The 18,198-nt window shown below is 35.2% G+C and overlaps 1 non-coding gene across 1 annotated transcript; it reads right to left on the reverse strand.

Annotated features, from left to right (window-relative positions):
* Window positions 1-16,167: 16,167 nt before the first annotated feature.
* On the reverse strand, window positions 16,168-16,369 carry LOC118622092. Its single transcript, XR_004957919.1, has one exon. It is a non-coding gene; the product is annotated as a small nucleolar RNA SNORA73 family (small nucleolar RNA).
* Between the last annotated feature and the right edge of the window lie 1,829 nt (window positions 16,370-18,198).

Raw genomic sequence — 18,198 nt, forward strand, 5'->3', positions numbered from 1 at the left:
ATCTCATAGTCTGAAGCAACTTTAACCACAAAAGAGTACAGAGGATTTGAATGTTTCCCAAAGTGGGTCATTTCTATGCAAATCATTTCCTCCTAAGATTATATTTGGTATCCATTCACCTCAGTGTTTAGATCACATACCAAGAACTAAGTCCACTCTTCTACATAGGCAGGTTAAACATATGTTCTCTTCCATTTTTGGTGAAAAATTCAAAATCTCAGCTCTTTATTGTAGTACAGATTGACCAAGTTCATCTACTGGTTTTTATCTGTTTAGGGAATTAATATTTCCAGTTTAATTAAACACTTCAATATATTATAGAGTATCTATCATGTAATGAATGTTTTAGATGCTCTGACAGAGTTTACAATCCAGTTTGAGAGCTCAGACTTGAGAATGAGAACAATGAAAAAAGAAATATGAAATAAGTAGCACCATAATACAGATGAATACGTGAAGAAACCTTTCTTCTTCTGTTGAATCCAACACACACACACACACACACACGCACGCACACTAGTGAATATAGCATGACCTTATACATTTGGGAAGTAATTCACTAGACTGGAAATACTGTGTTTTGCCAAGGAAGTTAACTTGAGATACTGGCAAAAGCTACAGGAGGTGTTAGTCAGAGGGGGAAATATTTCAAAGATAGCAACAATAACAGGTCTAGAAAAGGTGCCTGCAGGCTAAGAACTAGTCATGACTGACAGATAGTAGATGGGGTGATAGATAACTAAGCTTTTGTTGAAGAAAGAAAATGTAGAGATGGGGTAAAGGATAAGGGAGAAATGAAAATAAATGTTACAAAGAATCTACATATATTTTTATAATCCTTATTCTTGTATATATGCCTACAATAGTAAAATCTGTCAGTCTATAAAACAAAAAAAAAAAAGAAGAAGGGAGATAAGATGTCTTTGCTTCTTTTAAAATAACTTGACTAATTTAGAAAAAGTGTTTTATAACAACATAGTTATATCATTAAACATGAATATAAAGCCTCCTGATTCACAGATATTGTCTAACTAAAATGGACGTAATTAAGAAACAGGCAATTGCATGGGTGTGCTTGGCCCCATGTTGGACTGTGGACATAAGATGACAGAATCGTTACAAGAGAAGCAGTTTTAGCAAATTCTCAAGTGAAGACTCACAAACTAGGCAATTAAAATGCAGCACCTAAGACTGTTAACTATTCAGGGCAAGACTGGTTAACACTTCCCTTGAAAGATGGTGTCCTTACCCAACATTTTGGAAAACACCAAAGATGTTTTTCATTGTTCTCATTTACTGGTTTGATAGTGTAACCAACAATTCAGGTTTAATAGAATATATATTGAATAACTTTCAACCCTTATGTTTCAAAGAGACTGCATGGAATTCAGAACTTTTGAACAATCTATAAATATTTACACAGTGAAATGGAGAGATGACCCAGTCATCATAATTACAAGACAGGCTCCTGGGTGCAAGCAAAGGAAGGTGTTATGAAATAGTCAGCACATGTCGTTACATAAAAAATATTTTTTTGTGTTTGTTACATAGATGCCTAACGTCCAAACAGGAATGAAAATAACCATCAGGAAAAGTAATGATAATTTTTCTTCTCTTGTTTAATTTGTATGTGAAAGAAACTGTAAGGTCCCAAAGGTTTTTTAGTAATACTGTGTAAAACCATGATGATTTATGACAAAGTAACCATGACAACCCATGTTGTTGGGTTTCTTCCTTAGTAATATAAAAATATCTAATTTATGGATGTAAAGTACCTATGCAAAGGATTTTCATGAATGTCACAAAAAGACATCTTTTTAAAAAGAAGTTTCAATGACTGTTGTCACCATCAGAGTCTTTATTATATTGTGAACATAGTGTTTTCTTTGCCCTCCAGGTGAAGACAGCCCTCCATCCATTAGTTGACAGTATCATGTCATTCTTCCCTAGTTTCAAGTAATCTATGTGCATAATTCTCTTGGAATAAATTTCCTATGACCTCATTAAAAAATGGAAGTGTCCCTGTTGCTAAGTACTCAGTTACTTACCAATAAACTGGTGCAAAAAAAGATGGGATTTTCCCTTATTCCATTTTGTACAAGGAATGATGGAAAAGAGCCTCTTTTACTGAGGTATTATTTGAATAGCGGACACCATTGGAGTCCAGTTTCTCTTCACCAGCTGGTGCACCCATCTCCCAGCCGCCCTGAGTGTTGGCTTATGTGTGTGTGTGGTTCATAGCTCAGCTGCTCTTTTCTCACACAACTGCCCTTGCCCTTCCTTGCCCAAGGATGTTATGCACCCCCCAACACTCGGGGGCACTCAGGAGCCGATGATATCACCTTAAAAAGCCCAGTTGCCTTGTTTCAAAGTGTGATAAATCTTGCCATACAATTTGGTCTCTAGTAGGATCAGAGTCCAGTAGTTCTTGCTTATCCCTCACAAGTCCTGTTTTCCTCCCTCTCCTCCTGAGAGCACTCCCCAGCAAATCACTTGAATCAGAATCCCCATCCTGGTCTCCCCTTCCAGGAACCTTGACTCAGGACACTTGTTTGCCCACTCTAGGTTAACATCAACAGTTTTCTGGATTTTTCTAAGCCATAGTCTTATTTAATGTTAGAACTCATTTTGAAGAGAGATTTGACAATTTAAAAAATTCCTTAAGATCTTGAAATTAAAACTGAAGCAATTATATTTGGTGACTGTCTGATTTATTAGTAATATTACTATACACATGAATAAACAACTAAGAGAGACTTAAAACAAGCTGCTATAGAGTTCATATACTCAGTTGCCTCATTTGGCAACACACTGTAGGAATTAAAAAAACAAGCTCTATCAGATTATGTGCGTCCTTAAACAAAACAAATTTGTGATAATAATAAAACTTTTACTTTTAGAAATAAACACAAAGCATTATGCATTGTTTATTCTAGCTACTTATTGTCATAATCAGAAATGGAGTAAAGAAAAAAAGATTAGCAATTACCAACTCTAATAGATTCCTCCTCATTTGAGAAACAGCATAATAATAAAACTAGCTGTATATATTTACCTACAAGATAATTCATGCAGAAAATATAATTCAGTTCATAAATTTTATTTGCATAAACTAAAGGAACAAATATTTTAAATAGATGTTTAAAACGAGAATCAGCAAACATTTTTTATTTTTTTGGTGTGGATAGTCCAGTCCAGTTTTGTGTTATACTCCTATTGTTATAACTAAGATTTTTAAAACACCAATTGTGTGAACAATTAAAAAAAATATATATGTTTTTTATTGATTTTTTCGAGAGAGAGGAAGAGAGAGAGATAGAAACATCAACTGGCTGCCTCCTGCATGCCCCCTACTGGGGATGGATCCCTCAATCCGGGCATGTGCCCTGACCTGGAATCAAACCAGGACCTCTTCATTCCCTGGGACAGTGCTCCATCCACTGAGACACATGGGCCGGGCTGTGAGAACTATTTTTGGTGCTTTCTCAATACCATGTTATCATTCCTTCTTTCCAACAGTCCTCATTTCTATTGGAGGTTCCTTGTAGTTCTGGGAAGTGTGACTCCACCTAACTCCTGACAAGGGAGGGAAGATTATCTGATATCAACTAAACTGATCAGGCTTTTATTCAGGCATCTCATTCCATAGCGATTGATAAGAGTACTCGACTGGAGCAGGTCCAGTTCACATAAACATCAAGATATGTGTTTACATGTTAGCATAAATGCATTGCTTTTCTCTCCTCTGAAGGTTGTGTGATCTGGATGTGTGACTGGAATAGCCATGGTCATGGTTGCCACTGTTATACCTATACTCCTCAATTCTTTCTCGAACTACCTTTAATCAAAACTTTGCCCCCACGATTCATTGAAAACGGCCTTTCTCAAGGATGTCAGCGACCTCTGTTCTTGGTTTTCCCCTTTTATTTGATGTATTGACAGCGCATCCTTCATCCTTAAACTTTTATTTTCCCACAAGGCTTCCAGTGAAGTAAAACGAACTCATACTTCAAAGGCTGTGTTTTGGTTTCCTCCCCAAACTGTGCCATGTTTAGACCTTTTCTCTTTCTATTTACACTCCACAATCTCAGCAAATCTCATGTCTTTAAAAACTTATTTTTATATGCTGAGGAATCCCAACTTCATATCGCCATTCTGGAGTCTCCCCTGAACTCCAGACTCAAATGCCCAATTACCCACTCAACATCTCCACTTGGTTACATAAAAGGCCTACACAATTTATCCAAAACTGAATTCCTGATCTGCCCACCCAAACCTAATCATCTTCTAGATTCTCCATCTCATGAAATAGCAATTTCCTAATTCTAGTTTTTTGGTCCCCAAACCTCATAGATATCCTTGATTCCACTTTATTTTATCTCACATCAGATCCTTCGGTAATCTTCATAAGTCTTGCATTTAAGATATACCCAGAATCTGCACAGCAACCACCTCGACGTAGCTATGTCCACCTCTCATCTGTGATATTTACCACAGCTTCCTAACTCCCATGCTTCGGCTCTTGCTCATATTTAGTTCAATCTCACAGCACTGGGACAATCTTGTTAAGATATCAGTCAAAATGTGTTATTTTTCTGCTAGACCCTTCAATGGCTCTTCCAATAGTTCCTTTAACTGTTTTTTTCTTACAACCCTTACAATGGTTCACAAGAACCTATGTGATTTTTCTCCCACCCTTTACTTCTCTGATCCATTTCCAATAATTTTCTACTTTGTTTACTCAATTCTGGGCTTATAACTATGAATCATGTTATACAATTTTATAATTTGTTTTCTTAATTGTCTATCTCTCTCCACTAGAATGTAAGTTCCCCAAGGGAAAGGATTTTTGTTATGTTTGTTTACTTACAAATTTTAGCACTGGTGACAATGTCTGACACATTATAAGTACTAAATAAGTATTTGTTGAGTGAATGAAATGATGAGAGGTTCCAAGCAAAACAAACAAAAAACTTGTGATTATGAGCCTTGCTTATTTGTTTAGCTTCAATAGAAAACACCTTCCCTTTGATCAACCAAAATGTCCCCAATTATTTAAAATACTTGAATCTAAAATTGAATAGAGGCTGACATTCTCATTATAATATAACAATTAAATTTAGGATCAAATACTGCTTAAAATATGATGTGATTCTTAAAATAATTTGGAAGAATCGATGAGTCACACGTTCATGGACAGCCTAGTTGACTAGTTGTCAAGGCATTCTTTGCAAGAGTTATGATTATATGTAATTAGCCCTTAACAGAAAGTTCTGCATTGCTCCTTGGCTCCATGGTTGTCTGTCTGGGGAAGTCTGAGGCAGCAGGAAGAACACCCAGTCTCCTGCCTGTGCTGTTATAGTTGCTTACATCCATCGGTGACATTTCTTTTTTGTCCCTTGACTAGACAGAGAAACATAGTTTTTCAGAATCAGTAGACTCGCAAACACTCACCCCTCCACCTCACTCCCTGCCATCAGTCCCATGCCCTGCCTGGGGGGATGAGAAGCTGTATCCCTTACTCCTCATTGAGTTACAGACCTTATTCCTTGACATTTGACCTAAGGAAGCTGGGAGGTGACATTAAATTTTACTTTTTAATTTATTTCTTGTTGTTAGGTAAAAATCCATTCACTGCGGAGATACATACCTTGCTCTTAGTCCCACATTTAAAACTACAGATTGATTTTTAATAAAATTACAACACAACCTGCCAATAAAGCCAACACATGGAGGAGGGCAAATTGAAAGGCTGCAGACAGAGAAATAAACCTGGTAATTTGAGAACATTGAAAACCTTCGGCTCCAGTAGTCTGCCCACTTTGTCTTTTTAGTCATGTACATTAGAAAAAGCCCTTGTATTGTTTGTTACTTCAGATTGGGTTAAAACAAATATATATATTTTTTAACAATGAAAGAGTACTAACTGATATATTTATATAGTTAAGGATATACACAAAAGCAGATATTTTGAAAGTGTACATTCTGTTGAATAATATAAGAACCAAAATTTATAGGCTGTTTACTATATATCTTGCATTCATATTAAATGCAAGTGATATTCTACACACCAGTGACATTGGCACCATAAGGAATAAAATAAAACATCACATCCTTCCTTTCAAAGATTAAGTAGAATACTTGGGGTACTACAGTAAGAGGAAACACTACTTATTCATACTATGCTCTCTTTGAGGGAAGCCCTGATGGCTGTATCATCTTACTATAGGAAGGGGAAAAGGTTGGGTTTAGAGTTTATAGACAATTTATGAAGGGTTATAACATTTTAAATGAAATGCTTTCATTTATAGAAAAAAAGAATCTGTTGGAAAGTTTTTAAACAGGAGGGAAACATAGTGTGTTCTAGGAAGTATAGATTAGTAGCAGTGTACATGATGATTTTATGAGATAAATTAGGACAATCATAATTAATACTCCAGGGAATAGAGTATAATGACACTCAAGGAATATTGTCATATCCCAACAACTTCAATTTTTTTCTTTGTTGTTTCAAGAATTTATAATAAGCTATTATAAATTTTCAGATACTTTCCCTTTAATCATTCTTTTTTTTTATCCTTACCCGAGGACATTTTTCTATTTTTTGTTCAGATAGAGTGGGAGGGAGAGAGAGGAAGAGAAAGAGAAACATCAACATGAAAGGGACACATCGAGTGGCTGCCACCCGCACAACCAACCAGGGATGGGGACAAACTGCAACCAAGGTACGCGCCCTCAGCGGGAACCGAACCAGGGTCTCTCTGGACCGCAGGCAGACGCTCTAACCACTGAGCCAAACCAACGAGGGTACTTTAATTATTCTTTATTGAAGTTTCCTATACAGAACAATACATTAGAAAATAATACTCATGTAGTCACAGAATAACAATATTTATATGTGTATAATGTTTTGCTTTTTTTTTTTAATCCTCACCCGAAGATATTCCTCCATTTTTTGTTCAGATAGAGTGCAAGAGAGAGAAAGAGAAACATCAACATGAAGGGGATGCATCGAGTGGCTGCCACCCACACGACCAAACCAGGGCCGAGAACAAACCGCAACGGAGGTACGTGCCCATAGCGGGAACCGAACCCAGGTCTCTCTGGACTGCAGGCCAACACTCTAACCACTGAGCCAAACCAGACAGGGCTAATGTTTTACTATTATGAAATGTTCAGCAATATCATGCTGTGATATCACAAGATTGAAATAATTGGGCAAGAATTTTTATTTTGAAGCTTAGAAAAATGATAGCTCAAAGAGCTAAGTAATTGTATCAGAGAATTGGAGCAGGTAAAGATCGTTCTCAGATTCTTGGATTTTAATTTTCCACATGGCTTCAAAGCAGACAGAGAAAGCTAGTGCCTACTTTATTCCACTAAAGGAGATGGAAATTAATTTCCCAGCTACCTACTTATCACCTTGACTCAGTGACCCGAAAGTACACCAGAATCAAAACCTTTTTGTCTGCTTTTCCTTCCTTCCTTCCTTCTTTCCTTCCTTCCTTCCTTCCTTCCTTCCTTCCTTCCTTCCTTCCTTCCTTCCTTCCTTCCTTCCTTCCTTCCTTCCTTCCTTCCTTCCTTCCTTCCTTCCTTCCCTCTCTGTCTCTCTCTTCTTTTTTTCCCCCAGATGAGTTAGCTTTATCTTATCACTTTCTAATCACTTTCTTCTTGATTTTATTTGTTAGTCTTGTTAGCTGTAGTTCAACCGAACACTTAACTCCATGTACACTAATAACTAACTTCAAATTCCCAGTAAAAAAATTGAATCGAATTTGCTTCCCTGATAATAATAATAATGACCTCTAGTAATAGAGCTTCTTATATTTAGAAAATAACATAAAACCTACCCTCATGTTTTAAACATGTTCAGGAGATTAATACCTTCCATGAAGTCAAGATTTCCCAGTGCAACTAATCAGCACATGTGGGGAACAATAGATCCTCATTAAACATTTGATATCTTTTATTGAGTAAAGACTATTTTTAATTTACCAGAGATATGCATAATGGTGCTGGATACTCAATTCAATTATAAATACAACTTGATATATATCAATGCCCATAATTGCCTTTTAATGTTCTTATTCTATCAAATATATTGTGATATTCTTTTTTACGCTAAAACATTTAGATATTTTTCTTTTAATTTTACATGCACTAAATCACCAATATATCAACTTATTTTAAAATAATAAACATAGTATTAAAAAGTGAGAGTGAGAACTTTGGAGTCAGCTCACATGGTTCCTTTAGCTATGTTTCTTCCTTGTATTTATTATATTTCAAAGGGAAGTTGGCTTTTATTTCTTCCTCCCACAAAAACAGAGGTGATATCACGTTCCATGTTTACCAAAGATGTGGAGATGACAATTGTCTTCTTTATTTTTAATAAATTAAACAGCAGGTGTGTTCTTTCACATACAATTTTAACAGGAAATACATTAAGAGTTTATTTGACAATGCTTCTTTCTTTGCCAAAGGATTCTTTGTTATAGACTTATTCTTTGAAATAACTTGGCTTTTTAAAGTATCTAAGTCAGCTTACAAAATATAGTCCTATGCAATTATTCAGTTCACGTATTCATTTATTAAATTACGGCTCAGTAGCTAATGTCAAGCAGAAAACTGAGTGTCCGAGTGTCCGATACTAAGCAGAATTCTAGCTAAACAAACATCGAATTTATTATTGAATAAAGATACACTTGAGAAAATGCCAAAAAAAATCCCAGCTGACAAACATACAAGGGATCAATACTTAATAAAGAAATAGATAATGAAGGCAAGTGTTATTATGGTAGATAGATAAGAAATGGTGATATTCAAGAATGAGTATAGTTTTAGTGGAACAATTACTGAAATTGAAGTTAGGGAACCTGGGTTTAGAATTGGTTAGATTTATAACTTCCACTAAATATGTCTGTAACCTCCCTTTTTGAGGTTCCATTGTTCTTTCCTCTAAATAGAGTGTAGACCATAGAAAATTTCAAGGTCCTTTTAAACTCTCATTTCTCATACTTGCAGGGTGAGTATATCAAAAATCCATCTGGAATTTAAAAATAAAAATAATAACATCAGAAGTAGGACACTAGATAAGGTGTTTGGAAACAATTCAGCACAACAAATATTTCCTGAACATCAAATATTGTTCTACAGGGTGCTAAGTGCTTTAGGGGACATAAGTGAAATATCATCCACAACTCCGAAGAAGTTATGCATCCGAATGAGTTGATAAAGCACACATGACCTGCATGAGCAGTACTGTGTTCAAGTTTCAGCATGGGCCACATCACAAGACATGTCAGTCCAACAATAGACTTTGCTTTTCTATAAGGATATACCTTCTTTGAAGCTCTAGGGAAAAAAAAAAATTTTCCACCTCATTATATTTGTTCCAGAAAAACATCTTGATAGTTCTATTTATTATATATTAAAAACAATCTGGCCCCGCCAGTGTGGCTCAGTGGTTGAGCGTCGACCCATGCACCAAGAGGTCACCTGTTTGATTCCAAGTCAGGGCATATGCCCAGGTTGTGGGCCCAATCCCTAGTGCGGGGCATGCAGGAGGCAGCTAATCAATGTTCTCTCTCATCCATGTTTCTATTTCTCTCTCCCTCTCCCTTTTTCTGTCTCTCTTAAAAAAAAAAAAAAAATCAATAAAGAAGAAGGGAGGGTCTGGGGGAGGAAAAGGAGAAACATCTGTAACAAAAATAAATTAATAAAAATTGAAAAAAAAATATCAGAAGTGGAAGAAAAACAAAGTTATTCATTGAGGCTTACTATCTCATATCATAGCTAGCCCCCTCTGCCCCACCCCACCCTCACCCTAGCCCCTTCAGTTTATGAGGCTGGGACATTTGTAATTGTGACAGGGCAAATGTGAGAACATCAGGATTTAAAGTGAGAGAGGTAGGGAATAGATTCTCCAGCCTGAAGTCACTGTTACGTGTTTTACCAGGTGGGACAGGTGGCCACTAAATATACCATAGTGCTCAAACCATAAGGATGTCTCTGACACTCAGAGGTGGTCAGTGAGTGAGAAGCAGCCATGCTTATGGATGTGGACTGCTGAATGATCAGTGTTCTCGTGGCTCTGCGGGATGGCCATGATATGATTTAATAGACCTCACCTCCTTATTACTGCCCTTTGAACACCAGTTCAAATATCCTGCTAAAAGTTGACATCAGAAAAGAATAGAATGTTCTAATGTTCTGGTTGTCTTCTCCACAATGCACAGTTGCCTGAGCCTTTTATTTGCCTTGAGCGAACATTTTCCTATAAATGCATGCTAGCTTGTGTCAACACGTTAATAGTGCTGTCATGCTATTGCCATGTCACATTTGTAATTAATGAAAAGCTCTGTGTCTTTTTCAAACAAGACACTCATTTGCCAAGAATTGCTCAACCCAACCTTCCACAGTTGATTTTTGCACCTAAATTCTATCTTAGTTACTGCCACTGTCCAGCTTTTCAACACTTGCTATCCTTGATTCTGTCACTTAGAGTATTAGCTATCTGCCCAAGTTTAGCATGACTATGTCCCCCTTTAAGGGCTCCTCTTTTGCAGTGACCAGGTAATTTGAAGGCCAGGCATGTGATAAAAATGTTGAATTTTGCACACAAAATGAGAGCAAAAGAAAAGAATTTGGAAAGGTATTTCATTCAAGTCATGACAGAGCCTTGCCTCATGGGAAATACTGTCCCCTAATGACTACACTGGAGTCTGCCAAATTCAATGTCTGCCTTCCTTATTCCACACCATGGGACAATCAGCCTGGAATTTTAGAGCATAGTGGGGGGCATGTCAAAACACAGATCTCTGGGTCTCACCCCAGTTTCTGATTCAGTGTGTTTTAACAAGTTGCCAGGTGATGTTGATGGTTGGGAGACAACTCTTTAAGGGCCACTGCCTTATGCTGACCTACCCTGTCTAATTACATAGTCTTTCCTTAAGCTTCCATTTAATGAATTGCAATTACATTCCAATCTTTATCTCTAGTAAAGTAGATCTAGGTTAACTTGCTTGGGGTTTTGGGCCTTCTCAAACATGTCATTTGACATTGATTACATCACTAGGTTTAATTAAGAACTAAAGTTTATTTATAAGCTCCTGAGAGGTTGCACATTGCTGAACCAATTTACTGCCTAATTGCCTACTTGTGGAGAAGTTAGCAGAAGCAATGAGTAAATAGCATCTAACCAAGGTCCGAATCTGATGCTGAATAAATCCAGTACAGAGAACTGTAGATTGACCTTTTTTTTCCCCTCTAACCAGCATTTTTTCAACCTCTTTCAAGTATCCATTATATTTGTGAATAGTGTCCATGTTTTAATAAGAATTTAGTAAAGTTCTGCTGAACCTGTAGATGAACTATGGACACACACACATGTAGTTTTATAAAATAGGATCAGTCTTCATTTATATGTATACATTGTTACAAAAAGAACAAATCTAGGTCAGCAAAATTTTTTGAAAAGTGTAGGTTAACGTATGGCTCTGTTTTATATATGAAGTCGTGGTACAAGAATGCTAACAAGTGAAAGAATAATATTTAAAATTTTAGATATTTCCTGGAGAAAAGGGGACTCTAATACACTGCTGGGGGGAATTCAGACCGGTGCAGCCACTATGGAAAACAATATGGTGTTACCTCAAAAAATTAAAAATTGAACTTCCACTTGACCCAGTGATCCCACTTCTAGGAATATACCATAAGAAGCCTGAAACACCAATCAGGAAGAATATATGTATCCCCATGTTCATAGCAGCACTATTTATAATAGCTAAGATCTGGAAACAGCCCAAGTGTCCATCAGTAGACGAATGGATGAAAAAGCAGTGGTACATATACACTTTGGAGTACTATGCAGCTGTAATAAAGAAAGATCTCTTATCCTTTGAGACAACATGGAGGGACCTGGAAAGTATTATCCTAAGTGAAATAAGCCAAGCAGAAAAAGACAAATACCACATGATCTCACTTATATACAGAATATAATGAACATAACAGTCTGAGGAATACGGTAGACCCAGAAACATGGAAGTAGGGCACAGACTGACATCCTTCAGAAGAGGGGGTGGGGGTGGGTGGGAAGAGATAAACCACAGAACTTATATGCATGTATACATAGCCAATAGACATGGACAACAAAGCCGGGGAAGGGGCGGGGGGGGGGTGGGGTGGGGAGGGGGGTGCCAATGGGGTAAAAAAGGAGAAACATCTGTAACCAAAAAATAAATAAATTAATTAAAAATAAATAAATAAATAAATTTTAGATATTTTCCACAGATTAATATCAAATTTTCAAGAGATTCTTTGGCTCTTCCATTTGCCATATGCCAGTCCCTGTACATTGCTCACCTTCCTCATTTTTCAGGTTAACCGAGTTACTCCATGATGACTTGAAAAGGTTGTCAGTGTTCCCCAAGCAAGTAGATGATTTGTGACTATCTCCTCACAGATTAAATCATTACTTTCCTCTTTCAGATAATTGTGCTGGGCTGTAGAATTTAACGATTCATCTCTTTGATAGAAAAACATTATAAAGGGGAGTTAGACAGTAACTTTGGACATTTTGGTTCAATCTTTGCATTTTATATTCACAAGCTTCAGCATATTCTGGGACTCATCATGTCCCTTCACTCACTCTCTAAGAATCTAATGTAGTATAGTGATTTTAAGTATCATCTGTCCAGTGATGGTTTCCCAATTTTTATTTCTGAAATGCAGCTGCTACTCCATACCTCCACTTTGAATATGCCCCAAACTGAAGACTGATTTTCTTCCCAAACCTGAGTTTCCAAGACAAATCACGGTAATCTATTTTGTCTTTTTGTTCTTAACTTCTTTTTCCCCTCCTTCCCTTCCTTCTTTTCTACATCTGTTTATTGTTTTAAAATTGTGGCATAATTTGTATACAATATATTGCATAAACTCAAGGGTCTATAGCCAATTTAATTTTTCAATATGTATACAGCTATCCACCCAGCATTCTAGAAGTCTTTCTTATACCTCCACACAGTCTAGTACTCTTTAGGATTTTATCTATTTCTGGGAACCTTTTAAAAATAATTATAGACCATATTTTTAACATAGTAGCAATGGAAGTCAACAGAATTGAGTCAACTGTGATTTTATGAAGTTATAAGGAGATATTTTATGCCTGACTACCATTGAACTACAACTCTTAAAAGTCACATAGAGAAAAATCAACACTTTCCCACAATCTATCTCAAGGCTTAAAGAAATGTTTTCTTTTCAACTAAAATAGAGCGAATGCATTTTTAGTCCAAAGTGTCAAACAAGTTCAATCAAGATAAAAAAAACAAACGAAAAAAAAAAACAAAACAAACAACAACAAAAAAAAAAAACAGCACTGTATAGTGCTTAAAAGCTTTAGGCTTTTCTCAGGCTGTATCTGGGTTGAGTTGATGCACCACATTTTACTCAACCACCTTTTTGTGTGTGAGCTACAGAGTTTTATTCAACAGTTTGCAATTACAAATAATATTTTAATAAATAATGTTGTGCATATGAATCGTCTTATAGTTGGAAGAACAGCATGAAATTTCTAGAAGTGATTTGAAGATGAATCCTAGAAGGATGTTTGGATTAAAGAATAAATGCACATGTAGTTTTGGTACATATTGCCAAACACCCCTCCATAAAAACTGTAGCAGAATGTACTATTTTTGTATTTTTGCAATTTGAGAGCTGAAATGTTATGTCAGTGTGGTTTAATCTATTTCTTTTATGGGTAAAGTAAAAAAAAATTATTTCCTTATGTTTAGTGACCATTTTAATATGTTTTTGTGAATTATCTGTTCATATTCTTTGCTCATTTATCATATTACACACACACATTTTTTTTGAGAGGTAATATTTACTTAATAGATTTTTCTATATGGACAATGAGCATTTTATTCTTTATATCTCTAATAGAGTCAATTTTTATATTTCTATTTTCCTAGCAAATCATATTTTTTTATCTAGGTGTCCAAGTATATTTGCGTAGAGATTTTACTAATCCCCCTTCCATACCCCTTCAAGCCACCTCTCTCTTCCTCTTCATTTCTTGTATTTTAATAGTTGTTTCTCCCTTGTTATCTTATTTGGTAAATTTTTGGTTTTATCTTTTTATTTTTCTTTGTTAAGCTTCCTAGTCATTTGTCTCTTTTGTTAATTATAAAACACAGAATTTTGATTAATTATATCTTTTGATTTTTTATTCTCCATTTCATTAATTTCTGTTTATGACTATCATTTTCTTCCTACTGTTCTTTTTCCAGATTTTTGAATTGGGGACTTAATTAACTTATTTTAACTTTTTGATAAAAATGTTTAAGGCAATTATTCTTTTTTAACATTGAATGTGTTCCACAAATTCGGATAAATAGTATTTTTATTATTATCTTTATAGAAATCCTGTAATTTGTATTTGTATCGTCCCTATCACCCAATACTTGTTTAATATAAGGTTTTTAAAGTTCTAGGTAGAAAGGCCTTTTTCAGTTTTAATTTTGTTTACAATTTATAGTTTCATTACTTGATAATAAAGTACTTTTATATTTCTATTTTATAAAACTGTGTTAAAATTGTGTTATGTACTTGAGAAGAGTGTTATCACTATCTTAGTGAATCTTTTGTGTTCTATATTGAGTTTCTATCCACTTTTTCTTGAGTTGAAGTTATTAGCTTCCCATTGTTAGCCTGTTTCTGTCTCCTTGCATCTCCTATAGTTGTCATAAGATGTCCTCACTGTTATCTGGTTCACAGGTGTTTATAACTTCCAGATGGTGAAATGCAACTTTTGGCATTACATAGAGCTCTTTTTTATATTTCATGTAATTTAGCTTCAATTCTTCTTACTTTAATATCAGGGTCATAGTCCATGCTTTCTTATTTTTTCTATTTCCCTGGAATACCTTTGCTGATTCTCTTACTTTTAGTCCATTTGAATTACTCTTGAATAAAGCATATAGTTGGGTTCTGTTTTGTGCCAAATTAAATTTTTTTAATGTAATTTATTTAAGCTCATTCATATTTATTGATAGAACGGATACATTTTTTCAACAGGGGACCCCCTAGGGCCATAGGAGTTGGCCTGGATCTGAGGTTTGTGGTGAAGTCAGGTGTTCACTTCACTCTGTTTCTCCCACAGAAGGGTATTTGTCTGTGGTAGGCTGCCCAGGATTGGGGGACAGAAATGTGTGTGGTGTCAATTTATCTTACTGCCTTCCTCAATGTGTCGTTTCTTATTTCTGCTCTTCACCCAGATGCCGTAATCTCTCACCTGGAATCCTTGGCTCTTGTGAAGGTATTTTTGGTGCAAATTGTTGTTCGAAATTATGTTTTTGGATGGTAGATGAGTGCTAGAAATTGCTAAGCCACCATTTTGCTGATATCACCCAATAAACATCACTATTTTAAATGTTTACCTATATCATTAAATTTTACAAAATCTCATGTGATGCATGTAATGATTATACTCATTTTATAAATGAGGAAACTGAAGATCAGCTTTCTGTTGCTATAGTTTGCTTTTAGTTTTATATAAATGGAATCACACAGTATATGCACTTCTGTCTTCTTTCACTCAGCCTAATTACTTTGAGATCCATCAGTTAGGTATATCAATAATTCATTCCTTTTATTTGACAAGTAACATTTTATTATATGCATATGTTATAACTTGCTTATACAGTCACAAGTAAATGAACACTTAAATTGTTTCTAGGTTTTGACTATTACTAATAAACCTGTTATGCATGCTCATTTACACACACGTCTTTGAATGGACTTATGTTTCCCCTTGGGTATATAGAAATGAAAAGGCTAGATCATGTAATAGATATATAACTCAATAACACTGCAGATGTGTTTTCTAAAGCACATATTTCCAAATAGAGTGTATGATAGATCCAGTTCTTCCACAATTTCACCAACACTTTGCATAGTCAGCCTTTTTTTATGTTAGTCATTCTAACACTTGTCTAGTGTTTTTTTTTGTTTTTTTTTTATAGTGGTTTTAATTTGCATTTCAATACTGGCTAATCATGTTGAACATCTTTTCATATTTTTATTTGCGACCTGTACATATTCTTTGACAAAGTGTCCATGTTTTTTATTCATTTTATTGGGTTGCTTTTTTGTTTTCTTTTTTCTAGATGTTTCTTGCATGATTTTTCTTCTCAGTCATTGTCCACAGGACTCCGAGTAGCTGTAGAAATATGTAGGCACAGATTCAAGGCCCAACTTTCCCTCCAACGATGTGGGAAGAGACTGTACATCATTGGGCAGAGCCTTATGTTCCCCTACGCCACCTACAGAGCCTAGAAAGAGTGACCTCTGAGGGTATCCACGTTGGGATATTGGGTTGCTTTTTAAAAATAATTATTGAGTTTTAGAAATTATCATATACTTGGGTTGCATCCAAGTTGTATGGGAGGCAGCCAATAGATGTGTCTCTCTCATATTGATGTTTCTCTCTCTCTCTCTCTCTTTCTTTCCCTTTCTTCCTTCCAGCCTATCTAAAAAAGTCAATAAAAAATATCCTCAGGTGAGGGTTAACCCAAAAAACATAATCATATATTCACAATACAACTCTTTTTTTAGATTGATGCTTTGTAAATGATTCCTCACAGTTTGTGACTTGCCCCTTTATTCTCCTAATGGTGTTTTTAAAGAACAGAACTTTTTAATTTTGATAAAGTCTAACTTATCAGGTTTTTAAAAATATTTTAAAATGATTTTAGAGATAGAGAAATGGAGATAGAGAGAGGGAGATCGAGAGAGAGAGGGAGAGAGAATGAGAGAGAGAGAGACAGAGAGACAGAGAGAGACAGAGAGACAGAGAGAGACAGAGAGAGAGAGAGAGAAATATCGATGTGAGAGAAAAACATCCATTGGTTGCTTCCAGCATGTACCACAACTAGGGATGGAACCCAAACCTGGGTATGTGCCCTGACCAGGAATCAAACTGGTGACCTTTCTGTGCACCAGACAACACTCAGCCAACTGAGTCACATTGGCCAGGGCTCTTTTATATAGTTTTGACATTGTATATAAGAAATCTTGACTTAACCAGAACTCAAAAATTTTTTCTCTTATGATTTCTTGTACATGTTTTTGAATTTTTTATTTTAGGTTGATGATTTGAGGTTACCTTTTTTGGTGGAAAGTCTGGGGAAAAGTTTATTTTTAAACATAGAATATCAATTTTCTCAGTATCATTTGTTGACAAAACTATTCTTTCTCCATTGAGTGGTCTCCCCACTACTGTCAAAATCAGCTGTTAATATATGTGTGTCCATTTTCAGGTTAATAACTATGTCTATTGTTTCTTCTGTGCATAAGAATGACTTTATTATTTCCTTTCTAATTAGATGCTTTCTGTTTATTTTATCTAATTCACTTGCCAGAACTAGTACAATGTTTAATACAAATGATAGTGTATGTCTTTGACTTTTTAATTTTTGAGGAAAAACTTTTAGTCTTTTACCATTAAATGTGGTATATTTGTTTATAGAAAAAATATATTTTGTTTATAGTTTTCCTTTATCAGGTTAAAAAATTTTCCTTCCATTCTTTGTTCGCTGAGAGTTTTATTAAGATTCGATATCAGATTTTCTCAAATACTTGTTTTTCATCTATTGAACCCATGGTTTTCTTCTTTAGTCTGTTCATATGGTGGCACACAAGTTTGACTCGAATGTTAGCTGAACTCTGCACCTATAGAGTAAATCCCATGTGATTAGGGTATATTATCCTTATTTTATAATCCAGGATTAATTTACTTAATTTTTGCTTGGAATTTTTATATCCATGCTCATGACAGCTATAAATCTATAGCTTTTTTTAATCCTCTTTAATGTCTTTGGATTTAGCAATAGGATAATACGAGTCTCAAAGAATGAATTGAGAGTAGTCCCTCTTGTTCAATTTTTGGAAAAATATTGTGTATAATTTGTATAAATTTTTCTTTAAATGTTTGGTGTAACTCTGCAATGAAACCACCTGGGCCTGGAAATTTCCTTGATAGAAACATTAGAATTATGAATTAAATTTCTTTAATGAGAATGAGATAATTTAGATAGTCTATTTCATTTTGGAGGCTCATTCTAGTATACCATGTCTGGCAAGATCTATTTTCTGACTAATAGCAACACTTATTTTACTTTTTTTTAGATTTTCAAA

The sequence above is a fragment of the Molossus molossus genome, unplaced genomic scaffold (assembly GCF_014108415.1).
Source record: "Molossus molossus isolate mMolMol1 unplaced genomic scaffold, mMolMol1.p scaffold_m16_p_8, whole genome shotgun sequence".
NCBI classification, from domain to species: Eukaryota; Metazoa; Chordata; class Mammalia; order Chiroptera; family Molossidae; genus Molossus; species Molossus molossus.